This window comes from Aotus nancymaae, unplaced genomic scaffold, assembly GCF_030222135.1.
Source record: "Aotus nancymaae isolate 86718 unplaced genomic scaffold, 86718_ANA_hifiasm-v0.15.2.pri h1tg000006l, whole genome shotgun sequence".
Classification (NCBI taxonomy): Eukaryota; Metazoa; Chordata; class Mammalia; order Primates; family Aotidae; genus Aotus; species Aotus nancymaae.
Genome location: NW_026988417.1, coordinates 39,478,884 through 39,506,553, shown reverse-complemented (window position 1 = coordinate 39,506,553; position 27,670 = coordinate 39,478,884). Strand labels below are relative to the sequence as shown.

The window sequence follows — 27,670 nt, the reverse complement described above, 5'->3', positions numbered from 1 at the left end:
TTAAACCTTTACCATGTGTAAGAGAATGTGATGAGCATTTTGATAGGTTATCCACCATAAGGCCAGCATGATGCTAGGCTCTATGGGGCTTCTTTAAGAATTGAATGAGACCTTGCTTGAAATATGGTTAAGGAAATAGGCTAACATAGCTGAAGCAGTTAGGGAGTGAATGTGGTATATATTTTAGGACTGAATAGTATTACAGACTCATCAAATTACAATGCTCAGTGTTCCTTGGTATTCTTCTATCTCCAGTTTCTCTTTTTGCAAGTCCTGCCTTCAGGGAGAAAATGAGACAAAATCCCACCAAAAAACAAACGTATTAACCCATCCAGTAGATATTTAGTGAGTACCTACCATGTGCCAGCCATCTGAATTTCAATAATTTATTATAAAAATGAAAATCAGACACAATTTAGCCATGAAATTTGATTAAATTCTGCAATAAAATTTGTGGTTAGGAAATGTGTTTTCTCAAGAGGCCATGTTTAAACACACCTATCTATATATGTTTCTATTATCAAAGAGAGATTCAAATTGAATGCTGTAAACTTTTTTTTTTTTTTTTTGAGACAGAGTCTCATTCTGTCACCCAGGCTGGAGTGCAGTGGCATGATCTTGGCTCACTGCAGCCTCCACCTCCTGGGTTCATGTGATTCTCCTGCCTTAGCCTCCTGAGTATCTGGGATTACAGGTGCCTACCACCATACCTGGCTAATTTTTGTATTTTTAGTAGAGAAGAGGTTTCACCATCTTGGCCAGGCTGGTCTCAAATTCCTGACCTCAAGTGATCTATCTGCCTTGGCCTCCTGAAGTGCTAGGATTACAGGTGTGAGCCGCTGCGCCCAGCTGCTATAAACATTTAAAACAGAATTTAATGGGGCCAGGCATGGCGACTCATGCCTGTAATCCCAGCACTTTGGGAGGCTGAGGCGGGCGGATCACTTGAGGTCAGGAGTTTGAGACCAGCCTGGCCAAGATGGCGAAACCCCTTCTCTACTAAAAATACAAAAATTAGCCAGGCTAGTGGTGGTGCACACCTGTAGTCTCAGCTACTCGGGAGGCTGAGGCAGGAGAATTGCTTGAACCCAGAAGGCAGAGGTTGTGGTGAGCTGAGATTACGCCACTGCACTCCAGCCTGGGCGATAGAGTGAGACTCATCTCAAAAAAAAAACAAAAGCAAAAAACCACAGAATTTAATGTTACTTTTCAGAGTAAACAATGTGATTATGGATTAAACTACCATTTAACTTAACCATTAATTTTTTTTTTCCCAGAAAGAACATAATGAATTCTGGATTCTGTAGTCAGAGACTAACCTAGGTTCTGATCTTTAGTTACTAGCTGTGTAACTTTGGACAAGTCATTTAGTCTCTCAGTCTCAGTTTCCTCATCGGCAAAATGGAAATAATCGTATTTCCTACCTTGCTGTGTTGCCCTGGGTTTTAATTAAGACAATGTAGGTAAAAGTTTTAGCATTGTACCTAATACCTCATAGACTTGAATTAATGTTAAATATAATATTTGGGGAAAAGATTATTTGATCAGCTGTTTTCTCCAATTACAATTCATAAAGTAGCCTTGGAGATGAAGTATCTTTACCTGAAAATAATGTCAATTTTTTTTTTTTTTTACTATTACTCTCCATTACTTATTTCTGAAAACAAAAACTAAAAATGTAAAAAAGTCTAAACTAAAGGATAGATTTTGAATAGAGGCAATAAAATATTGTACGTAAAACAGGTTACATTTATTATTTAGTCTTTTTTTTTTTTTTTTTGAGACAGAGTTATGCCCTTGTAGCCCAGGCTGGAGTGCAGTGATGCAATCTTGGCTCACTGCAACCTCTGCCTCCTGGGTTCAAGTGATACTCCTGCCTTAGCCTCCTGAGTAGCTGGGATTACAGGCATCTGCCACCACACCCAGCTAATTTTTGTATTTTTAGTAGGGACAAGGTTTCACTGTGTTGGCCAGGCTGGTCTCAAACTCCTGACCTCAGGTGATCCACCCACTTCAGCCTCCCTAAGTGCTGGGATTACAGGCATGAGCTGCTGCACCTGGCCTGTTTATTCATTTATTTAAGAAAAAAAATTTTTTTTTTTTAAGTAAGACAGGTTTTAAAATGTTGACTTGGCCCAGCACAATGGCTCCCACCTGTAATCCCAGAACTTTGGGAGGCTGAGGTAGGAGGATCACTTGAGCCCAGGAGTTCAAGACTAGCCTGGGCAAATGGTGAAACCCCATCTCTACAAATACAGAAAAATTAGCCAGGTCTGGTGGTGTGTGCCTGTGGTCCCAGCTACTCAGGAGGCTGAAATGGGAGGTTGGCTTGAGCCCGGGAAGTGGAGATTGCAGTGAGCCGAGATTGTGTCACTGCACTCCAGCCTTAGTGACAGAGTGAGACCCTGTTTCAAAATTTAACTTGCCAGAATCCAAGTTCCTTGAAATCAGAGTGGAAGAAACACATATTTAGAGAATAGGAAGAGTCTAGGCTGGAAGGCAGGGACTTGAGGAACTGGCCATGGCACCCATGGAAGGTTCCTCAGAGCATACTGAGAGGTTTTTCTTCCTGCCACAGAAACTGACATTCCTGTAAGTGAAAATTCTATGAATTGACCAGAACAATAAATGAGAAGCTGAATAAGGTGAAATTTTCTATGAGAGTCAAGCGATAAAAACTGTAGGTCATCTTATGGCCTTGGCACTTGAATGAGTAGGCATCCTTTCAAAGTTAAGGAAAATAAGGCACAAGAGAGTTTAATAATTGGCACTTAGTTATTAACTGAATATTCTTATTTTAAAAGTTAGTAGTAGGTCTGGGTTCAGTATTTACCACTGGAAACTTGCTGAGAGAGGTTGAATTCCATAGAGACAGAAAGTAAATTAGTGATTGATTGCCAGGGGCTGGAGGGGGTAGGATGACGATGGAGTTCTTGATTTAAATCAGTGGGGATACAGAGATTAAGAGGATAGACATGGTCCCAGTCCTTATGGAGGTTAGTGTCTATCAGGGAGACAGATAAATTCAACAATCATCACAGGAGATGGAGGCGGCTGGGTCAGCAGCACTTATGCAGGAAGTAATTTCGAAGAAGCAGTAAATTACAGTAAGAGAGATTATGAATATAATTTGCTTCCTTTCTCTATTCAGCAAGAAGTAAATTATGGTATTCTTGGCAAAGTAAACAGTATAGTTAAAGGCCCACAGATGAAACAGCACATGGCATGTTTAGGGAACTGAAAAAAGTTTAGATCAGTGGAAATGGAGTGGGGAGCAGGAAGAGGCAGATGAGGGTCAGATCACTCATGTGACAAAGGGGAACTATCAAAAGGTGTTAAGGAGGCAAATGACGTGATCAGATTTGCGTTTTTGAGACATCACTGCACAATGTAGGATGGATTGGGGTGAGGCAAGGCTGGAGGTGGAAAGACTGGTTAGGAGACTAGGAAGGATAACCTTGGTGAGAGACAGTGTGCTTGAACCAAGCAGTAACCCTGAGGATGATGAGAGGTAGACAGGAATAAGAGATGTGAGGTTGAATCAGCAGGATTTAGTGATTACTTGAAATGAGATATCAGAGAAAAGGAATCAAGGTTCTGGCATAGGCAACTTGGGGCCCTTCACAGTTCCAGGGGCACAGAAAGGGAGGCGATCTGGGAGGTTTCAGTTTAGAAATGTTAGATTTGTGGTACTTCTGAAGATATCCAAATGAATATACCTACTAGGTGCAGTGGGTGAAGACGTGGCCTGGAACCATTTCTAGTCATCAACATGGAGATGGTAATTGTAGGAGGAAATTGGATCCAGGGAAACTAGAATGAAAAGAGAAGTTTCTCTTCTCCTTTGATAAAACAATGGGGAAACACTAACAAGTCAGAAAAAGACAGATAGGAGGAGCCAGAAAAGGAAACAGAGGTGAGGCCAAGAGGAATGAGGAGAATCACGGGATCATCGTGTCACAGAAGCCAAGGAAAGGAAGAAGTGGTTAAATGTGTCAACTGCTAAAGAGAGGTCAGTAGAGCAAGGACTGAAATTTGCTATTGAATTTTGTAACAAGGAAGTTGTTGCTAACTTAGGAGATTTCACTGGAAACCCAGATTACAATAAGTAGATGAGTAAGTAAGGCAGTGGAAACCAGATCTGTGACAAAGTGTGGAGTCAAATAGAGTTGGTTCTTCAAGAGTAAAACAAACAAAAAAGGTGGGACAGGGTTAAGTTTAAATGAGAAAAAGAAGTCAGGAGAGATTGAGGGCCAAGCACGGTGACTCACCCCTGTAATCCCAGCACTTTCGGAGGCTGAGGTGAGCAGATCACTTGAGGTCAGGAGTTTGAGACCAGCTTGGCCAACATGGTGAAAACTCGTCTCTACTAAACATACAAAAATTAGCCGGGCATGGTGGCAGGCACCTGTAATCCCAGCTACTTGGGAAGCTGAGGCACAAGACTTGCTTGAACCTGGAAGGTGCACTTTGTAGTGAGCCAAGATTATGCCACTGCACTCCAGCCTGGGCAACAGAGCCAGACTCTATAAAAAAAAAAAAAAAAAATTGGTTGGGGGGAAGTAGAAGATGCAGGAGAGAAGGATTTTAATTGATAGAACGAGATACTATAGAAGGCAGATCATTTGGTTTAGATAGGAGGAGAATAGGAGAGACCTCTCTTCTATTGTAATAGATGGCGGAAGGAGGAGAGGATGCTTTGGATTCTTTTAAGTTTCTGAGTTTTATGCTGTGGGTGCTGGAACCAGCTCCTACAGGCTCACATGAGCCAATTGTTACATTTTCAGCAATTTTGCTAATTGGTTAACATCACATTAACAGCTGGAATTCAGCCACAGTGGGGATATTTACATCATGGAAATTAGTAAATACTATACAACAGGACTTCCCCATACCCTGACCCCTGGAGAGCCAGTTATGAGCCATTTACTCATGGGTAAGAAAGTGAAGGAGTTCCTTTCTGAATAGCATTATCTTCTCTCTGTTGGGGAGGAAGGCAGGTGTCAGATTTTTTTACCCAGGCTGGAGTGCAGTAGGGCAAGCTCGGCTCACTGCAACCTCCACTTCCCAGGTTCAAGCGATTCTCCTGCCTCAGCCTCCTGAGTAGCTAGGACTGTAGGTGCACACCACCAAGCCTGGCTAATTTATTTTTTATTTTTTATTTTTAGGAGAGATGGGGTTTCACCGTGTTAGCCAGGATGGTCTTCAGGAGGGTCTCGATCTCCTGACCTCGTGATCCGCCCACCTCAGCCTCCCAAAGTGCTGGGATTACAGGCATGAGCCTTGGTGCCTGGCCCCAGGTGTCAGATTTTGAGGAAAGTGAAGAGGTTGAATTCTGTGAAGCACTGTGCAGAGGAGAGACAGCCACCTAGGAAAATGCTAAATGACTTCCATGCTGTTTTGAGGGACCAGTTAAGGAAGGAAACTATTAGTCTACAGTGGAATCAATGTGTACATTTGTAAGATTTCTTCATGCAAAGTCAGCAGCCTGGGGATCTCAGCAGAGAAATGGATACATGGTTTGATCCGGAGCCAGTCTTTGGCCTGGTAGCTGTAGTGGAAGAATGAAACACAGCAAGGATGACAGTATTTTTGCAAGAGAATAACTGCAGTAATGGACCATGGAACCCAAACTGTAATGGGAAGGAGGTGAAGATGGGAGAAGGTGATATTGTAACAGATGGCAGAGGAGTCATGTTGTCCTGGTATCACATGCTTTGAGTTCTGCTTACTATCCTGGCCTCATTTTTGCAACCTGGCCCTCCCATTTGGCAACGTCCCTTTTAGAATGTGGCATCTAGCTGCAAGCCCCTCAGTTCTGCACGATGTTCCAGCTTGGCCTGACCATCAGACACCATATCGTTGTCCTTATTTTAGATGTCATGCCTGAAATATTTCGATGCCCGGCATCATTGAGAGAATTTAGAATAATTAGCTGCGCAAGATCAATGAAAGGAAACAGGGATAGGCAGATTTTAAAAATTTACTAGGAATGATCTGATATTTGAAAATCTTTTCCTCTGCATTAGCTAACTGAATATCCAATGAATAATCATGGATAATCATAGCTAACAGAATATCCAGTGAAAAATCATGGATATTCTGTAATACATACAATCACCCTGGATCGTCAATACCAAACGTAATTGCCATCAATACATAATTTTAAGACGTATTAGAAAAGCATAAAGTACTAACTAACATAGGGAACTTCAGAAAGTTAATCCAAAACCTCAAAATGGCTTTCAAATAAGCTTATTTTCTCTGAGTAGTTTAACCACTGGGAGGAAAATCGCTTCTGGATTATACAGAATTTGTTCATAAGATTTGATTGGAAGGTGACCTAGTGATGGGACTATTAATAAAGGCAGAACTACACAAAAGAATAAATCTGCTGTTACGAGACTCCAGGGCACAGGAACTATTACTCTAATTTCAAGTGACAATGAGTTTTTATAGCTGATAGCTACTTAGGTCTCCCAAACATTCTAATACACATACCTGTCAGAAATTTGTATATTTAATAGACTACACTCCCCATGTCATCTTTCCATCAGATTTAAATGAATCGGGTATAGTGTCATGTTTTAATTTCTCAATAAATATAATATATGTAACAGGAATTTTCTTCCTGAATTAAAAATGTCATTTCAGGGTGATAACTGAATTGATGGTACTCTGAATTTGCAATTCATCATGATTACTGCCAGATTCAACAAATATAATTCACTCTCTCCCACTACCCTGCGATTAGCTGGAGGTTATGGTTTGACAAATCTAGTCTCCCCGGTGCTTTGGGTATAAATCTTGCCCACATAACTTCTGTTATTTTTTTATTTTTATTTTTTTGAGATGGAGTGTTGCTCTGTCACCAGGCTAGAGTGCAGTGGCGTGATCTCGGCTCACCGCAACCTCTGACTCCCTGGTTCAAGTGATTCTCCTGCCTCAGCCTCCCAAGTAGCTGGGATTACAGGCACATGCCGCCAAGCCCAGCTAATTTTTGTATTTTTAGTAGAGATGGGGTTTCACCGTGTTGGGCAGGATGCCCTCCAACTCCTGACCTCATGATCCACCCGTCTCGGCCTCCCAAAGTGCTGGGATTACAGGTGTGAGCCACTGTGCCCAGCCTAACTTCTGTTATTTCTTATGATGTATGTGAAGATGAATAGCATGCAGTTTTTACACGAGGGAGGGCAATTTTCTTCATCCAAATAATTATCTCATTGCATTTCCTACTTGAATAGCTGACACCCTCCGCTCCTCAAAAACAGAAAACGAAGGCTATCCATTTTAGTCTCGTCACACTAGATTTTTTTATCTTACCATTTTCCCCCTGTGTTTTCCAATTGTGGGGTATTTGGATATGAGGTAAGATGAAGAGGTAACAGTTGAGAGTGACACGCGTTCAGACATTTTCTTGTGTCACTCTTCACATTGGCCAGCAAGGGGAGTTGTAGGAACAATTCCAGTGGTTGAGCTGAGACACTTGTGAGCACACCTCTCACGATTGGTTAGCAGTCACAGTGTCTTTTGCCCTGGACTCCCTGTGTAACACAGGTCGTATTTTATGTACCAGTCTGGTTTTCTTTTCATCTTGTAGTTTGCAGACCAAAAATTAATTGTGAACTTCAAAATAAAAAATCTACTGGAATGGTGAGACATTGGAAATGAAGCGAGCCTTCTGTACCCAGGTGGCATAAAAATCTAATTGTAGCTTCAAGCAGTCCAAGCCCCTTTAATGCGGATAAGAGAGCATTCAACTGACTTCAATAAAAAGGGACTTAAATGGAAGGGAGGTGGCCTTGAGGAGAGCTGGCCTTGACTGCTGGGACTGAGGAGGCCATTGTTCTACATTCTCCTGGGGCTTAGGGAGATTGACAAGGCACCTGCTGCTTTCCAGAGATGAACATTTAGGTCAGCCCTGAAAACACCCAGGCCTGAGACACTCCCCTGGCCTCTTGGCCCCCTGCCATCCAGGTGCAGGAGAGTCAAAGGTACAAAGCAAAGGCATGGGAAGAGCCCTTTGGAGAGATCTGGAGAGACTGTTCCATGAAGAATCCAAGACAACTCTCTCCCCTTTAAATCATCTTTCATGCTTCTTAGCTCCAAGGCTTTCTGTGTTCTTCCATGGATTCCTCTACTGTGACTATGCTATAGCAACATTTGATTACTAACTGCTTTCACAGATCCTGCTTTACTTCACTGAGTTTGGGACCAGGATCCATGAATATGCACCCTATTTAATGCCTTAATCCTACTTTCCCAATTCCCATCCTGGCTACTGGATATGATATTTTGCTGTTGATTGCAAAATAGACTAAAAATCAGTTATCACTAGTTTTCTGAATGTGAAGTTCAGATTTTTATTTCCATGATTTTTTTTAAGTACTGAATAAATTTTGTGTCCTGTGCTTTGCTCACCAACAGGTTGTGTTATATAAAGGAGAGAATCTGGCCTTGAGAGTAGGAGGTTTCTTCTTCCCTTCGTCCTTCCCTTCGTCCTTCCTTCCTTCCTTCCTTCCTTCCTCTCTTTCTCTTTCTTTCTCTCTCTTCTTTTCCCTCCCTCCCTCCCTCCCTCCCTCCCTCCTTCCTTCCTTCCTTCCTTCCTTCCTTCCTTCCTTCCTTCCTTTTTTCCTTTCTTTCTTTCTCTCTCTTTCTCACATGCCACCATGCCTGGCTAATTTTTTTAATTTTTTGTAGAGATGGGGTCTCATCATGTTACCCAGGCTGGTCTCAAACTGCTAGACTCAAGCAATCCTCCCACTGTAGCCTCCCAAAGTACTGGGATTACAGGTATAAGCCACTGTGCCTGGCCTAGATTTTAGTTCTGGTTCTGCTACTTAATAGCTGTATGATGTTGGACAACTCATATAATTTTTCTGGCCTTGACTATTCTCTCATCTGCAAAAAATGGGGAGGGTGGACTTGAGAGTCAAGCAGACCAGGATTCTAATCCCGACTATTTCAGGTACTAGCTGGATGACTTAAGCAAGTGACAATTAGTGTTATTTTAAGGCTTTAGTAAGATAACCTATGTGAAACCCTTAGTATCATTCTTAGGACACGATCAGCACTCAACAAATAATAGTTATTATAATAATCATGACAATGGTCCATGTTATTAAAGTTCTTTAGAACCTTTTTTAAGCTCTAAAATGCAATGATGTAAGTCTGAAATGTTGTGATCAATTGCTGTGGATAAGCCTGCTCATTTGATCCTGTGCTTCTTAAGAGAATTTGGTAAGAAATAGGCTGAAATTATAGAGAACTTTGCAAACTGCTTAGATTTTATTATATAGTACTCTAGTGACATTCAGCAAACAATGTGATTATCAGCATTGTAATAAACAGTTGTGAGCCAATTTCCTTTCTTTTTTCATAGTGCAATGCCTACTAGAAAATCTTTAAAGGTGAACTTCATATTCAGCACACCATGTCCTCTTTACAAACCCTCTCTTCCTAATGTGTGTATACCTTTTTTTTTTTTTTTTGAGACGGAGTTTCACTCTTTTTGCTCAGGCTAGGGTGCAATGGTGGGATCTCGGCTCACCACAACCTCTACCTCCCGGGTTCAAGTGATTCTCCTCCCTCAGCCTCCCGAGTAGCTGGAATCACAGGCATGTGCCATCACGCCCGGCTAATTTTTATATTTTTAGTAGAGATGGGGTTTCTCCATGTTGGTCAGGCTGGTCTCAAACTCCCAACCTCAGGTGATCTGCCCATCTTGGCCTCCCAAAGTGCTGGGATTATAGGCATGAGCCACCACACCCGGCCCTAATGTGTGTATACCTTTTTACAGATCACAAAGTGCTTGTACAGATATTTCCTCACCTCGGGCTCCAACCAGACCATGAAATAGGTAAGTTTGGACTTATTGGTTGCTTTATATAGATTTTTTAAATGAGGCCAAGAGGCAATAGGGCCTCTAGCTATTTAAGTCTTTAGAGGAGGGCAGAGGAGGTGTCCCAGATGTTTTCTGAGGAAGAGGAGAACAGTACAAAAGGAAAATGGGTAGAAACGTCATAAAAATCTTAGCTGCAAGGTAGAGGAGAGTTGGGGAGCAATAGACCTGGATTAGAACATTGTGGTGGGTAAAGTGCTACGTCTCAGGGATTGACTTATTTACAAATAATGCTAGAGATATATAAAATCTCCTCAACTTATGATGGAGTTACATCCCAATAAACTCATTGTAAGTTGAAAATATCCTAAGTTGAAATGCATTTAATACACCTGACCTACCAAACATCATAGCTTAGCCTAGCCTACCTTAAACATGCTCAGAACACTTACATTAGTCTTCAGTTGGGCAAAATCATCTAACACAAAGCCTATTTTATAACAAAGTGTTGAATACCTCATGGAATTTATTGAATACTGTACTGAAAGTGAAAACAGAATGGTCGTATGGGTTTTTGAAGTACAATTTCTACTGAATTTATGTGGCTTTCATCCCATGGTAAAGTCAAAAAATTGTAAATTAAACCATCTTAAATTGGGGACTGGAGAAAAGGGAGTAAGCATGAATGGAATGAAAAATTGCAGGTGGCCAGGCACAGTGGCTCATGTCTGTAATCCCAGCACTTTGGGAGGCCGAGGGGGTGGATCGTTTGAGGTCAGGAGTTCAAGACCAGCCTGGCCAACACGGTGAAACCCTATCTCTACTAAAAATACAAAAACTAGCCAGGCATGGTGGCAGGTGCCTGTAGTCCCAGCTACTTTGGAGGCTGAGGCAGGAGAATCGCTTGAACACAGGAGGTGGAGGTTGCAGCGAGCTGAGATTGTACCACTGCACTCTAGCTTGGGAGGCAAAGACTGTGTCTCAAAAATCAAACAAACAAACAAACAAACAAAACGTGCCTGTAATCCCAGCACTTCGGAAGGCCAAGGCGGGCAGATCACCTGAGGTCAGGAGTTTGAGACGAGCCTGACCAACATGGAGAAATCCCACCTCTACTAAAAAATACAAAATTAGCCAGGCGTGGTGGCACATGCCTATAATTCCATCTACTTGGGAGGCTGAGGCAGGAGAATCACTTGAACCGGGGAGGCAGAGGTTTCAGCGAGCCGAGATTGCGCCAGTGCACTCCAGCCTGGGCAACAAGAGCGAAACTCTGTCTGAAAAAAAAAAAAGACTGAAAGCACAAAACAAGATGAGGAATATTATGTAAGGATGCAAAATTACGTAAATAAATTTACAACATTTAAATTATTCTTTTTTATTTTTTTTGAGACGAGTCTAGCTTTGTTGTCCAGGCTGGAATGTAGTAGTGCAATCTCGGCTCACTGCAACCTCCACCTCCTGGATTCAAGTGATTCTCCTGGCTCAGCCTCCTGAGTAGCTGGGAATACAGGCATGTGCCACCAGGCCAGGCAAATTTTTGTATTTTTAGTAGAGGCAGGTTTTTCCATGTTGGCCAGGCAAGTCTCAAACTCCTGATGAAGTGATCTGATGAGTGTTCTGCCCACCTCAGCCTCCCAAAGTGCTGAGATTACAGGCATGAGCCACTGTGCCCCGCCACTTAAATTTTATTTATAAAAATAATAACAAAAGTTTATCATGGGCCGGGTATGGTGGCTCATACCTCTAATCCCAGCACTTTGGGAGGACAAGGCGGGTGGATCACCTGAGGTCAAGAGTTCGAGACCAGCCTGGCCAACATGGCAAAACCCCATCTCTACTAAAAATACAAAAATTAGCTGGTCACAGTGGCACATGCCTATAATCCCAGCGATTGAGGAGGCTGAGGCAGAAGGATCACCTGGACCTTGGGAGGTCCAGGCTGCAGTGAGCTGTGATCATGCCACTGTACTCCAGCCTGGGAGACAGAGTGAGACCCTGTCTCAAAAATAAATGTATTAAAAAAAATAAAAAAGTTTATCATGAACTTAACCATCATTAGAGAATAAAAGAAAATTAAAAGAATGAGCAATCCATTTTAAGAAATCAGAAGTGAGAAAAAGAAAAAATAACCAAACAAACAAGGAAGAGGTAATTAATAATGGTGAAAATGGAAACCAATTAAATTTTAAGAACCAAAATGATAGAGAAGACAAATAAATCTAAAATCTGTTTTTTGAAAGCATCATTGAAATAGGTACCATCCCCTCCACCCTCCTCATGCTCACTGAAAGGAGTAGCAAGAGGCAAAATGAGGAAGGAGAAAGAAGTCATATTCACAGACATAGGAAAGATTAAAGTAGTTGTTAGAGATTGCTTCATGCAGTTCTGTGGCAGCAGTTAGAAAACTTAGAGGAAATGGATGAGTTCCTGGTTTAAAAAAAAAAAAAAAACAAGTAAAACTAACCCCAAAAGAAGAAAAAAATATGTATAGGCCAATGACTATAGAAGAGACTGAGAAGGTGATTGGAAATCTATCAAAAAAGGCCACCAAAACCATATGGCTTTCCAGCTGAGTTTATCTGACTTTAAAAGAAGAGGTAATTACAATATTTACCATTCCAGAAGAAACTCTTGTAATTCATTTTATAAAACAATAAACTTGAATAACAAAACCTGAAAAATAGAAGACTTGCCACGGTTTGAATGTGTCCCCTCCAAAATTAAGGTGTTGCCAACATGATAGTATGAATGACTAGGTCATGAGGGCTCCTCCCTTACTAACAGCACTAAGGTCCTTATGAAAGAGACTTCACTCAGCATTTAGCTCGATTGCTCTTCAGCTCCTCTGCCATGTGAGGACACACCTCCCTCCAAGGATGCAGCCTCACCAGACACCTGAGCCTACCACTGCCTTGATTTTGGACTTCCTAACTTCCAGAACTGTGAGAAATAAATTTCTGTTCTTTATAAATGACCCAATCTCCAATATATTGTTATAGCAGCATCAAACTAAGACAACAACATAAAACTATAGAGATCTCACTTATGAGTATAGATGTAAAAATTCAAAATAAAATATTCGCAAAGCCTAACTATGTAGCAAAAGCATAATATGCTATGGACAAACAGGATTTATTTCAGAAATACAAGAATGCTTTATTATCAAATAATCTATTTCTTAATCTATTGCATCAATAATCAAAAAGAGAAAAATATAAGCATATAAATAAATGCTAAAAACTATCCTTATTCTGATCAGGAATGGCCACTGAATTTGTGGATAGTTTTCCTTCTATCCTTATTCTGATCAGGAATGGCCACGAATTCAGTGGCCATTTCTGATCAAAATAAAGGTAGAAGGAAAACTATAGATGGCCCCTGACTTATGATGGCTTGACCTATGAGTTTTGACTTTATGATAATACTCCTACAGCTATTCTATTTTTCCCTTTTGATACAGTATTCAAGAAATTACATGAGATATTTACTACTTTATTATAAAACAGGCTTTGTGTTAGATTATTTTGTCCAAGTTTAGGTTAATGAAAGTGTTCTGAGCATGTTTTATTTTTTATTTTTTGCATTCCCTGCCTCCCTCCAACTCTGCATATTTAAAGACATCTAGGTGGCTGGGCATGGTGGTTCATGCCTGTAATCCCAGCACTTTGGGAGGCCGAGGTGGGTGGATCATTTGAGGTCAGGAGTTCTAGATCAGCCTGGCCAAGTGGTGAAATACAAAAATTGGCTGGTCGTGGTGGCTCGTACCTGTAGTCCCAGCTACTCGGGAGGCTGAGGCAGGAGAATCGCTTGAACCCGGGAGGCGGAGGTTACAGTGAGCAGAGATCACGCCATTGTACTCCAGGCTGGGTGACAATAGTGAAACTCCATCTCAAAAAATAAAAATAAAAGAATAAAGTGAGCTAGGCCAAGCTATAATGTTTGGTAGGTTAGCTGTGTTAAATCTAGTTTTGACTTACCATATTTTCAACTTACTATGTGTGTATCAGAACATAACCCCATCATAAGTTGAGAAGCATCTGTACTTAAATATGCTTCAGATTAGCAAAACTGAGCAAACAAATATGCAATGACAAAATGCAAATACCGTTTTGATTAAAAAATGAGATACCTACTGTCACTAATATTATTTACATTGCCTTATAGGTTGTTTCAAACAAAGAAACTAAAATAACTGTCATCTATGTAGGAGAAAATGAAAAAGGAGCTTCACTTTATTTCAATACAAAATAAATTCCAGGAAGATTAAAAAACTTAAATGTAAAAAGCAACACAGTGCAGATATCACACAAAGGAATCTAGGTTATTATATATTCAATCTAAAAGCTGAGAACATATTCTTCATCTTATCCTTTAGATTTTAGATTAACTAAAAAACTCTGAAACTAATAAAAAATGTAGACATACTTGACTATATAAAAATGACAGCCTATGTATGCAGAAAATATAAACAAAATAATAATCAAACAATGGACTTGGAAAAATGGATTTGGCTTTTACTATGAACGTCATTTACACAATCAGAAAAAAAAGGCGATTTTTCACTGTGGAAATGAATCTGATTAGATCTAGAGACTCTGAGGAAAAAAAAGTGTGTACACACACAATTTAGTATACAGTATCAGTGTCTTCATGACTGCTTGAATCCCATCCATTCATACTAGGGGAGTTGGTGCATCCTAAATTAAGAATGCCTCAACAACAACAACAACAAGGCCAGGCACAGTGGCTCACGCCTGTTATCCCAGCACTTTGGGAAGCTGAGGCAGGCAGTTTACCTGAGGGTCAGGAGTTCGAGACCAGCCTGACCAACATGGTGAAACCCTGTCTCTACTAAAAGTACAAAAATTAGCTGGGTGTGGTGGCGCACGCCTGTAGTCCCAGCTACTCAGGAGGCCGAGGCAGGAGAATCGCTTGAACCCGGAAGGCGGAGGTTGCAGTGAGCTGAGATCGCACCACTGCACTCCAGCCTGGGCCACAGGGAGACTCTGTCTCAAAAAAAAAAAAAAAAAAAAAAAAAATCAAATGACCTGAGCAAAAGACTTGAATGGAGAATGCTCCAAAGAAGAGAGGAGAGAATGGCCAACATGCACATGAGAAGATGCTCGACATTGCTAATCATTAAGGAAATGCAAATCAGAATCACAGTGAGATATCACCTCATACCCGTTAGGATGGTTACTATTAAAAGAAAAAAAGACACAGAAAATATGTAACAAATATTGACGAGGATGTGGAGAAATTGGAACTCTTGTATGCTGTTGGTGGTAATGTAAAATGGTATTGCTGCTATGGAGAGAAGTATGCTGCTTCCTCAAAAAATTAAAAATAGAATTACCAGATGATACAGCAGTTCCACTTTTGGACATACACCAAAAGAATTAAAAAGCAAAATCCTAAAGAGATCTTAGTGCACCTGTGTTCACACAGCATTATTCACAGTAGCCAAGAGGTGGAAGCAACCCAAGTGTCTCTTGAGGGAGGAATGGATAAACAAAATGTGGTCATATGTATACAATAGCACATAGCCGTTACAAAGAATGAAGTTCTGACACATACTACGGAGAAGAACCCTGAAGACTTTATGCTAACTGAAATAAACAAGTCAGAAAAATACAAATACTGTGTAATTCCACTTATGTGAGGTATCTACAGCCAAACTTACAGAAAAAGAATGTGGAATGGTGGGTGCCAGTGTCGGGAAGAAGGGAAAATATGGAGGAGTTGCTTAATAGGTATAGAGTTTCGGTGTTGCAAGATGAAAAGATTCTGGAGATGGGTTGCACAACGATGTGAATATATTCAACGCTACTGAACCGTACACTTAAAATTGTTAAGATGGTACATTGTGTTATGTGTATTTGACCACAATTCCAGAAGAAAATCCTGCCTTACACATTTTCAACCTACTCCTAATTTTGACTACTGTCAGTTTATGCAAATAATCCCCAGATCTACAATTTTAGCACATGCTTCTCCATCCTGATGTCATGATTGACGTCTCTGCTGCCTGCTGGGCTGCTCTTATGGGATCATGTACCACTGGCTTTTCAAACTCAGCGTCTCCCAAGCTGATATCGCCACGAACCTGCTCCTCCTCCTGTTTCCTGTCCTGTGCCTATTCATGAATGAATGAATGAATGAATGAATGAATGAATGAACGAACCTTGGATCTTTTTCATAGGGACCTAATAATCTGTCTGATTTCAAGATAAGTCATTTAGAATCATGTTATATTTTTTCAACAGTTTTATTGAGGTATAATTCACCTACCATACAATTCATCAATTTAAAGTGTACAATTCATGGCTTTCAGTATGTTTGCAGTTGCACAAACTTTGCCAAAATCAATTTTAGAATATTTTCATTATCCTTCCCCACTAAAACCCTGTACTTTTTAGCCATCACCTCCTCAATTTCCCCATCTCCCCCAGCCTTAAGCAATCTCTAATCTACTTTCTGTTTCTGTAGATTGGCCTATTCTGGGCATTCCATATCGATGAATCATATAATGTCGTCTCTTGTGACTTTTTTTTTTTGAGACAGAGTCTCACTCTGTTGCCTAGTGCAGTGGCGTAATCTTGGCTCACTGCACCCTCTGCCCTGCCCCTCTGGGGTTCAAGCAATTCTCCTGCCTCAGCCTCCCAAGTAGCTGGGATTACAGGCATGCACCACCACATCTGGCTAATTTTTGTCTTTTTGGTAGAGACAGGGTTTCACCATGTTGGCCAGGCTGGTCAAACTCCTGACCTCAGGTGATCCACCCGCCTCAGCCTCCCAAAGTGTTAGGATTACAGGCGTGAGCCACTGCACCCAGCCAACCGTTTTCACTGAGCAGAATGTTCCTAACATTCATCCATGTTGTAGCATAGGTCAGTACGTCTTTCCTTTTTCTGGCTGAGTAATATTGCATTGTACGGATACACCACATTTGGTTTGTCCATTCATTAGTTGATGGGACATTTGGGTTGTTTCTCCTTTCTGGCTATTATGAATAATACTGCTATGAACATTCACATATAAGTTTTTGTGTGAACGTATGTTTTCATTTCTCTGGGGGCATATACCTAAAAGTGAGTGAATTGCAGTGTCAAATGTTAATTCTCAGGTTTAACTTTTTAAGGAACTGCCAGACTGTTTTCCACATTAGCTGCCCCATCTTACATTCCCACCAGCAATTTTGTATGGGGGTTCCGATTTTTCTACATCCTCTTCAACACTTGTTATTTTCCTTTTTTAAACAACGTATTCTAGCCATCCTAATGGGTGTGAAATGGTATCTCATGGCTTTGATTTACATTTCTCAAAACTAATGACGTTGAACATCTTTTCATGTGCTTATTGACCATCTGTATATCATCTTTGCAGACTCATCTATTTACCTTGTTTGCCTTTTTTTTTTTTTTTTTTAGAGACAAGAGCTCAATATATTGCCTAGGCTGGTCTTGAACTCCTGGGCTCAAGCTATCCTCCTGGCTTGGTCTCCCAAAGTGCTGGGATTAAAGGTGTGAGTCATCACATCTGCTCTTTTTTGCCTATTTTTTAATTGAATTGTCTTCTTTTTATTGTTGAGTTGTAAGAGTTGTGGGGTTTGACTGGGCACAGTGTATAATCCCAGCACTTTGGGAGGCCGAGGCAGGTAGATCACGAGGTCAGGAGTTTGAGACCAGTCTGGCCAACATGCTGAAACCCTATCTCTACTAAAAATACAAAAAAGTTAGCCAGGTATGGTGGTGCATTCCTGTAATCCTAGCTATTCAGGAGGCTGAGGCAGGAGAATTGCTTGAACCCGGGAGGCAGAGGTTGCAGTGAGCTGAGATCACGCCACTGCACTCTAGCCCGGGTGACAGAGCAAGACTCCATCTCAGAAAAATAAAAAAAAGAGTTGTGGGTTTTTTTGTTTGTTTGTTTTTGTTTTTACAAGTTCTAGACACAGGTTCTTTATTGGATATATGATTTGCAAATGTTTTCTCTTGGTCTGTGTGTCTTTTCACTCTCTTGATAGCGTCCTTTGCATCACAGAAGGTTTTATTTTGATGAAGTCCCATTTATCTATTTATTCTTTTGTTTCTTGTGCTTTTGGTGTATCTTTTTTTTTTTTTTTTTTGGAGAAATGGAGTTTCACCATGTTGCCCAGGCTGACCTCAAACTCCTGGGCTCAAGCAATTCTCCTGCCTCAGCCTCCCAAAGTTCTCTGGGTATATATACTTGTGAAAGCATTGCCTATTAATTCAATATCTTAAATATTTACTGTTGTATTTTCTTCTAAGAGTTTTATAGTTTTAGCACTTGTATTTAGGTCTTTGATACATTTTGCTTTAATTATCATATGAAGTTTAGGGCAGAGGTTCAATTTCATTCTTTTGCAAGTGGATACCCAGGTGACCCAGCACCATTTGTTGAAAAAGTCTACCCTCTGTCATTGAAGGATCTTGCCACCCTTGTCAAACATCAGTTGACCAGATATATGGGTTTATTTCTGGACTCTAAATTCTATTTCACTGATCTCTGTGTCTGTCTTGGGCTAATACCACACTATCTTGAAAATTGTTGCTTTTGTAGTAAGTTTCAAAAGTGGGAAATGTGAGTCCTTCAATAAAAAGAAAAAATTCTTCTTTTTCAAGATCATTTTAACTATTCTAGGTCCCTCAAGTTTACACATGAATTTTAAGACCAACTTACCAATTTCTACAAAGAAATAGATGATATTGTTATAGGATGGTGTTGAATCTGTAAATCAATTTGGAGTATATTACCATCTTAACAATATTAAGTCTTCCAGGCATAAACATGGAATTTCTTTACCATTATGTAGATCTTCTTTAACTTTTTTCAACATTGTTTTGTGGTATGAGTTTTGCACTTCTTTTGTTCAATGTATTCCTGTTTCATTATTTTTGATGCTATTATAAATGGAATAATTTCTTTTCTTTCTTTTTTTTTTTCTTTCTGAGATTGAGTCTCATTCTATCACCAGACTGAAGTGCAGTGGTGCCATCTTGGCTCACGGCAACCTCTGCCTTCCGGGTTCAAGCAATTCTCCTGCCTCAGCCTCCCAAGTAGATGGGACTACAGGCGTGTTCCACCACGCCCAGCTAATTTTTTGCATTTTTAGTAGAGATGGGGTTTCACCATGTTGAGCAGGATGGTCTCAATCTCTTGACCTTGTGATCTGGCTGCCTTGGCCTCCCAAAGTGCTGGAATTACAGGCTTGAGCCACCATGCCTGGTCTTTTTTTATTTTTGTTTTTTTGAGACAGGGTCTCACTCCCATCACCGAGGGTGGAGTGCAGTGGTGTGATCATGACTTATTGCAGCCTCAACTTCCAAGGCTCAAATGATCCTCCCTCCTCAGTCTTCTAAGTAGCTGGGACTACAGGCAAGTATCACCGCACTTGGCTAATTTTTTTTGTCCTTTTATTAGAGATAGGTTTTTGCCCTGTTGCACAGGCTGCTCTCAAACTTCTGGGCTCAAGTGATCTGCCCACCTTGACCTCCCAAAGTGCTGGGATTACAGGTGTGAGCCACTATGCCCAGCCGTAATTTGTTTTAGATTTTTGGCCAGGCACGGTAACTCACGCCTGTTATCCCAGCGCTTTGGGAGGACAAGGTGGGCGGATCATCTGAGGTCAGGAGTTGGAGACCAGCCTGACCAACATGGTAAAACCCCATCTCTACTAAAAATACAAGAATTAGCTGGGCGTGGTGGCGTGTGCCTGTAATCCCAGCTACTCAGGAGTGTGCTTATAATCCCAACTCAGGATACTGAGGCAGGAGACTCTCTTGAACGTGAGAGGTGGAGGTTGTAGTGAGCCGAGATTGTGCCACTGCATTCCAGCCTGGATGACAGAGACTCTGTCTCAAAAAAAAAAAAAAAAAAAAAGATTTTTGTCTATTGATCTTGTACTCTGCAACCTTGAACTCATTTACTCAAAATTATGTTTGAACTAGAACATACTGCATTCCTCAAAGAGTTCATAATTATGAAATGTTACCATTTGGGAAGTAAAGGGCACAGAAAAATAAATTTTCAATTTATGTGTCATATTACTTATCAGTATGGTTTTGAAACCAAAGTTTATATCTGCTATCTTTTCTTCAGAGAAAGTCATTGGTTTCTCAAGTAATTGAAAGCAATAGAGTACAGACAGTAGTGCTAAAAAAGTAAATACAACTTGTAAATTTGTTTTTCCGCCGGGCGCGGTGGCTCACACCTGTAATCCCAGCACTTTGGGAGGCCGAGGCGGACGAAGTCAAGAGATCGAGACCATCCTGGTCAACATGGTGAAACCCCGTCTCTACTAAAAATACAAAAAATTAGCTGGGCATGGTGGCGCGTGCCTGTAATCCCAGCTACTCAGGAGGCTGAGGCAGGAGAATTGCCTGAACCCCAGGAGGCGGAGGTTGCGGTGAGCCGAGATCGCGCCATTGCACTCCAGCCTGGGTAACAAAAGGGAAATTCCATCTCAAAAAAAAAGAAAAAAAAATTGTTTTTCCACTATTTTAAACAAAATGAACAGTTTTGCACTTACCTGTAAAATTTACTTATGAAATAAGCAATTTATCAATGGTTTTGTTTATCAGGTTTCTTGTAGATATCTGATAAGTTGTTTGCTTATGATTTTAGACAGCTTTAGCTAGAATTCAGATTACTCCAGTTTAAATGTCATGTCAAGATTTATATTAAGCACAACTTTTTACAGTTTTAACTTTTCAAATTAAACGAGGTATTTTCAAAGAACAAGACCTCAGTTTACATTAGTATCTTTAAAAAAATGAAGCTTTATTCACATGGGTGGTAATTATTATAAAAGTATTTTTTGATGTGAACTAACTTTGAATTAATTTGCACTTTGCTTCAGAATAAAGCAGAGTACTCTTTTTTTTTTTTTTTTTTTTTTTTTTTTTTTTTTTTTTAAGACGGGGTTTCACCGTGTTGTTCAGGCTGGTCTTGAACTCCCGACCTCAGGTGATCCGCCCGCCTTGGCCTCCAAAGTGCTTGGATTACAGGCGTGAGCCACCACACCTGGCCGAGTATTGGAAACTATTAGAATTATTTACAGGTTATTTGCAGCATTATACACACACACACACACACTCACATATAAAGGTCACTCAGCTAGCAGCACTAAATATGCCAATCATTTGTAAAAGTAGTTACACATTACACTTTCATCTTACCATGTACAGGAAATTCTCATTTCTTTTGACCATATGTTGTAGTGTCTCTTTTTAAATTGGAATATGAATGAAATTATTTTTCCTCATCCATTAATCTGAGTTCTTGAACTTATTTTGACAAAAGAATCACTGCTTAAATTCAGGCTTGAAAGTCTCTCTTTGCTGGCCAGGTGTGGTGGCTTGTAATCTCAGCACTTTGGGAGGCCAAGGCGGGCAGATCACTTGAGGTCAGGAGTTTGAGACCAGCCTGACCAACATGGTGAAACCCTACTAAAAATACAAAAAATTAGCTGGGCAAGGTGATGGGTGCCTGTAATCCCAGCTACTTGGGAGGCTGAGGCAGGAGAATTGCTTGAACCAGGGAGGAAGAGGTTACAGTGGGCCAAGATTGCAACACTGCATTCCAGCCTAGGTGACAGAGTGACACTCTGTCTCAAAAAAAAAAAAACCCACTCTCTCTTTGTTAACCTTTTTGGTCATATTTTAATGGTTTGAGGATATTTAACCATAACTGATATTATTAGTGTTGATAATGCTGCAATTGTTTTTGTCAATAAAAACAGTTGTCTTTACCACTCGTTTAATTTCTGCTAATAGGATACATTTTTAAAAGCTAATATTGAAGATGACCCCAATGTTGTAATCCTCAAGACTTTTAGTTTGGCCCAATCTTAATCATCCCCAAACTAGGCTTTTCTAAAACATCATTTATTTTTTTCTGAGATGGAGTCTCACTCTGTCACCCAGGCTGGAATGCAGTGGCGTGATCTCTGCTTACTGCAACCTCCGCCTCTTGGGTTCAAGCAATTCTCTTGCCTCAGCTTCCTGAGTAGCTGGGATTACAGGCATGTGCCACCATGCCCAGCTAATTTTTGTATTTTTGGTAGAGACAGGATTTCACCATGTTGGTCAGGATGGTCTCGATCTCTTGACCTTGTGATCTACCCGCCTCAGCCTCCCAAAATGCTGGGATTACAGGTATGAGCCACCACTCCAGTCCTTAGAACATCATTTACTGACCTCTAATTATAGGTTCATAACAGAGTATTTAGCTGGGGCACAAAGGGCTCTTCACTGAGGCAATTTTTCCATACTTGAGGCAAAAGCAGAATCATTGGTGGGTGTAAATCAGTAAAATAAATGATTTATTTTCCCTAAATTTTCTAGAAGATTTTGTAGTAAATTATTTAAATAATTGTCTTTTTATGTCATGTAGCTTTTGAAAAGCTGCTTTCTGTTCTCAGAACCACCAACATACCCTGCAAACCCACAGCAACAAGCAACTGGGAGACAGCTTGGGCAGGAGTAATCCTTCACTGGGTAATAAGACTGGGATTTGCACATGAAATGGATAGAGAGGAAGTGGCATTCCCAGCCTGGAAATTTCCTCATTAGGGTGGTGGCAGGGTCTTTCACTCTATTTATTAGCTGGGTTTTTTGTTTGTTTTCAAACCTCTCAGGGACTGTTAGACTATAGTCCATTGACAGAATTCAGGCTAATCTTGGAGGAAAAACTCAAATTTTTGGTTTCACCAATAGCTAAATAAAATTCAGCATGTTCTTCAATAATGAATGTAGGCAAGAATAGGATTAGCAATACCTGCAACTTTTTACTAAAAGAAATTGCTGAGCGTGGTGGCTCATGCCTGTAATTCCTACACTTTGAGAGGCTGAGGCAGGTGGACTGCTTGAGTCCAGGAGTTCGAGACCAGTCTGGACAACATGATGAAATGCTATCTCTACACATGCCTGTAATACCAGCTACTCAGAAGTCTGAGGCAGGAGAATTACTTGAACCCAGGAGATGGAAGTGGCAATGAGCCGAGATTTTGCCACTGCACTCCAGCCTAGGTGACAGAGCAAGACTTCGTCCCAAAAGAAAAAAAGATAAAGAACCTAGGTAACCTAGGTATAACAGGTCTAGGTGTAGTAGGACTTGAAATGTGCTCTCGGCACTGGGCTGCCGGTGCGGTCATTGACTTTGCGCCCCTCCCCCCTTATTCCCTGTGCTTGAAGGGAACTATGCCAGTTTCAGTATCTACCAGAAAGGCAGGTCCTGGTTAGCTCCAGTCCAAAAGCTGATCTTTTTTTTTTTTTTTTTTTGGGACAGGGTCTCTATTGCCTTGGCTGCAGTGCAGTGGTGCAATCTCAGTTCACTGCAACCTCTGCTTCCCAGATTCAAGTGACTCTTGTACCTCAGCCTCCCAAGTAGCTGGGACTACAGGAGTGTGCCACCATGCCTGGCTAATTTTTTGTATTTTTTGTAGAGACAGGGTTTCACCATGTTGGCCAGGCTGGTCTTGAACTCCTAACCTCAAGTGATCTGCTGGTCTCAGCCTCCCAAAGTGCTGGAATTACAGGCCTGAGCCACTGCACCTGGCTCAGAAGCCGATCTTGACGGAATAATTTCTCTGTTGATCTAAAGTTAACTCGGGAACTTACATGAAAATGCAGCTTCTCAGAATCTGCCAAAACTAGATTAGAACGATAAGGTTGGCCCTTCGCCAGCCCTGAGTCTTATGAATTTCAGTTTTTACCCTTGAACCAAAAGCTGGGGTTATGAGACCAGCCAGCATATGCTAAATGGGGTTTCCCCCCATCACCACTGCCACCTACCACATTGATCCCTTAATTTGCCACTAAGGGGTCAAAATAGAGGCCACTCCAAACCACAAGTGAAAAGTGGGAAAAAAATATATGGGTGAAAGCATGAGTTTACCAGCAATGTCATTCCAGTGGTTGAGCCAAGAGATGGGGATTGGGGCAATGGAAACACAAACTGATAATTTATTAAAAAAAAAAAAAGAAAAAGTCAGCTGTCTAACCCAGGGACTCAGTTAAATCATCACATTTCAATTTTAGCTGTTTGTGGCATCATATAAAGCGATCTTGCAGGTAAAAAGTTCAGCTTGCTGTGCATTAATTACCTCCAGGTCCATCTGGTATTTCTAGTTTTGTATGTTTGTAGAATAAGAATGAAAAGGAAAATAAAGATGTTTCCTTATTTTTGCTCACATTGAACAGACATATTGTGTGTGACAAACACAGAGTTTGCTTACAAGCTGGAACTACCTTTTGATTAATGGTTTATTTAATTAGTTCGTATAAGAGATAATGGGTAAAGGAAGATTCTTAAAAACCGAAGCCCTGGATTCTGCTGTAATACTTCCCTTGCTTAAACCAACTATGTTCTTATCCAAGTTTCTGTATCTTGCCCTGATGTGATTTTTTCGACCTGTTTGACGTAGAAATTGTGGGAAGAAGAGAAAGAGGTGAATGAAAGAAAAAAACGTGTGTGAAGTGCTTTGAGTTTATTGGAAAATTCATCAGACATATTATTGTGAAGCTTTTTTTACAGTTTATGCCAGTGATAGTCTGCCTTGCAAATAGTAAGTGAATGTTTATCGATTTGCATTTGCATGACAGCATTGTTATTTATGTTAAAGCACTTTTTAAATGATCAATTAACTGTTACTAGTTTTCTGAATGTTCATTTTGTTGAGTCATATATATAATATGAGTAGAACGTAACTGAAGTTTGTGAAAGTGGAGAACTTTATATTGTTCGCTCCTCTGAAAAGGTGTATAAGAGAATTAGTTTACTACAACATACTCAGGGCTTGGAATAGTGGCTGGCACGTGGTGAAACCTCAGTAAGTATTGAATGATATAAGAGAGGAGCCAATTAGCAAATCTTCAAAGGAATAGCATATTGATTATATATAGATGGTACATAAATTTTCTACTTAAATCTTGAATTATATATTCATGGAGAAGATTTAAGTAAATCTTTCTGAGTCCTCTAACTCCAGGTTGGGACAACAAATAGTGTAATTTAAAAAATTTAACCTATTGTTCTCCTCTCCTCTTCCACTTTATTTTAATATTTGCAGAGTTTGTAGTTAATAATAGCATAACATTTTGTGGCAGAGGAAAGGAAACATTCCTAATAGAAACAGTGTATGGCATTTTTGCCATTAGGTTATAGATAAGGCATGTGGAGGGATGATGGCAGGCCTTCTGACTTTGCTTTCATTAAGGATTCATAGCAGCTTGGGCTCATGGCCTTAAGATGTCCCTTCTCCACAGATAATTAAATTATTTTCTTGTAGCTTTCATGATTTCTATTTCTCTCTCTCTCTCTTTTATTAATTTTTTTTAATAGATGGGGTCTTACTCATGTTGCCCAGGTTGGTCTCAAACTCCTGGACTTAAGCAATCCTCCTGCCTCAACCTCCTAAAGTGCTGGGATTACAGGTGTGAGCTATGCATCTGGCCAATTTTCATTTCTTTGAGATGGAGTCTCGCTCTGTCACCCAGGCTGGAGTGCAGTGGCACAATCTCAGCTCACTGCAACCTCTGCCTCCTGGGTTCAAGCGATTCTCCTGCCTCAGCCTCTGGAGTAGTTAGGATTACAGGTGGCTGCCACCATGCCTGGCTGATTTTTTGTATTTTTAGTAGAGATGGGGTTTCACCATGCTGGCCAGGCTGGGTCTCAAACTCCTTACCTCAAATGATCCCCCTACCTTGGCCTCCCAGAGTGCTGGGATTACAGGCATTAGCCACCGAGCCCAGCCTCGTTTCTTTGAATACAACTCATTAAGCTGAGCAAGCAGAAAAGGCTTGAAGCATAGTCCGGATTCTTCCATATTCTTAGCAAGCTTCTACATTTGTCCAGGTTTTGATTCCATGCTCTTCAAGCAGTGTTGGCAAACTAAGAACTGAACATCAATCAGCCCTACCACCTGTTTTTATATGGCCCATGGGCTAAGGATGGTTTTTGTATCTACAAATTGAAAAAAAAAAATCAAGAGAAGACAACTATTCTGTGGCATGCAGAATCATATAAAGGTCAAATTGCAGAATCCATAAATAAGGTTCTGTTGGAACACAGCCAGGCTAATTTGTTTATGTATTTTCTGTAGCTGCTTTCACACTACAATGGTAGAACTGAGTACTATGTAAGTTTTTAAATGAATAAAAGCAATTTAAATATCTTTTATTAATTAAAGTATAATCTTTAAAATGAATTTGGTAAGACCTCCTCACTTGAGGTCAGGAGTTTGAGACCAGCCTGGCCAACATGGTGAAACCCCGTCTCTACTAAAAATACAATAAATTAGCCAGGCATAGTGGCCAGCACCTGTAATCCCAGCTACTTGGGAGACTGAAGCACAAGAATCACTTGAACCCGAGAGGTGGAAGTTGCAGTGAGCTGACAGTGCACCACTGCACTCCACTCCAGCCTGGGTGACAGTGAGACTCCATCTCAAAAAAAAAAAAAAAAAAAAAAACAAAGTCCCGGCTGCCTCCTTCAAGTACAAGTTCAGGTTTTTAAATGCATGTTCTAACATTCTCTTTTCAATCAGAATTTCAGTCACAAAAATCAGAGAAAGATGAGTCAGAGTCAATTTTACCTGACAGGGAGTCATAATGGAATTCTTGAGTAGATTAGACCCAGGTTTCGATTTCTACCACAGATTACCCAAGAAATATAGTACTTAATTTCTTTGAGCCTCAGTTTTCTCATCTGTAAAATGGTAGTTAACATAGTTATCTCTAGGGCCAAGCTAAGACATGACAGCATCCCAGGTATTAATTTGGTGTCTTTGTTTCAAACCAATATTCCTTAAATATTTATTTACTGTTAGTAGGAGTGAAGAGAAACTGTGGTCCTATTGACAAAAATAAATTGCTTATCATTTTTTTTTTGAGACAGAGTCTCACTCTGTTGCCAGGTGCCAGGCTGGAGTGCAGTGGTGTGATCTTGGCTCACTGCAACCTCCGCCTCCTGGGTTCAAGCAATTCTCCTGCCTCAGCCTCCCAAGTAGCTGGGACTACAGGCGCACGCCACCACACCCAGCTAATTTTTGTATTTTTTACTAGAGACGGGGTTTCGCCATGTTGACCAGGATGGTCTTGATCTCCTGACCTCATGATCCGCCTGCCTCGGCCTCCCAAAGTGCTGGGATTACAGGCGTGAGCCACTGCGCCCAGCCTGCTTATCATTTTTTAATGTTCAAAATATTTCTAACATGAAATTACTTGGAATTGCCTTTCATTTTGCAGTTTTTTGTATCACTTGCAACTGTCAGTTACTCTTAGCCACCAAAGATTAGGCCAACATATATAGATTTATTTATTTATTTAGACAAAGGCTTGCTCTGTCTTCAGGCTGGAGTGCAGTTGCTTGATCTTGGCTCACTGCAACCTCCACCTCCCGGGTTCAAGCGATTCTCCTGTCTCTGCCTCCCGAGTAGCTGGGATTACAAGCACAAGCCACCACACCCACCTAATTTTTGTATTTTCAGTAGAGACGGTGTTTCACCATGTTGGCCAGGATGGTCTCAATCTCTTGATCTCGAGATCCGCCTGCCTCAGCCTCCCAAAGTGCTAGGGTTAAAAGGTGTGAGCCACCACACCCAGCCTTATATTTATTAAGTCTAATTCAAAATACATTGGGAGGCTGAGGCAGGCAGGTCACCTGAGGTCAGGAGTTCAAGACCAGCCTGGTCAACATGGTAAAACCCCGTCTCTACTAAAAATACAAAAATTAGCCAGGTGTAGTGGCACAGGCCTGTGATCTCACCTACTGGGGAGGCTGAGGCAGGAGAATAGCTTGAACCCG

At 40.8% G+C, this 27,670-nt stretch overlaps 1 long non-coding RNA gene across 1 annotated transcript; it reads left to right on the top strand.

Moving 5' to 3' along the window:
• Positions 1-5,184: 5,184 nt before the first annotated feature.
• On the top strand, positions 5,185-14,427 carry LOC135269691 (uncharacterized). The gene is made up of 4 exons (XR_010337940.1): positions 5,185-5,705; positions 8,701-8,793; positions 9,800-9,859; positions 14,009-14,427. It is a non-coding gene; the product is annotated as an uncharacterized LOC135269691 (long non-coding RNA).
• The last annotated feature ends 13,243 nt before the right edge of the window (positions 14,428-27,670 follow it).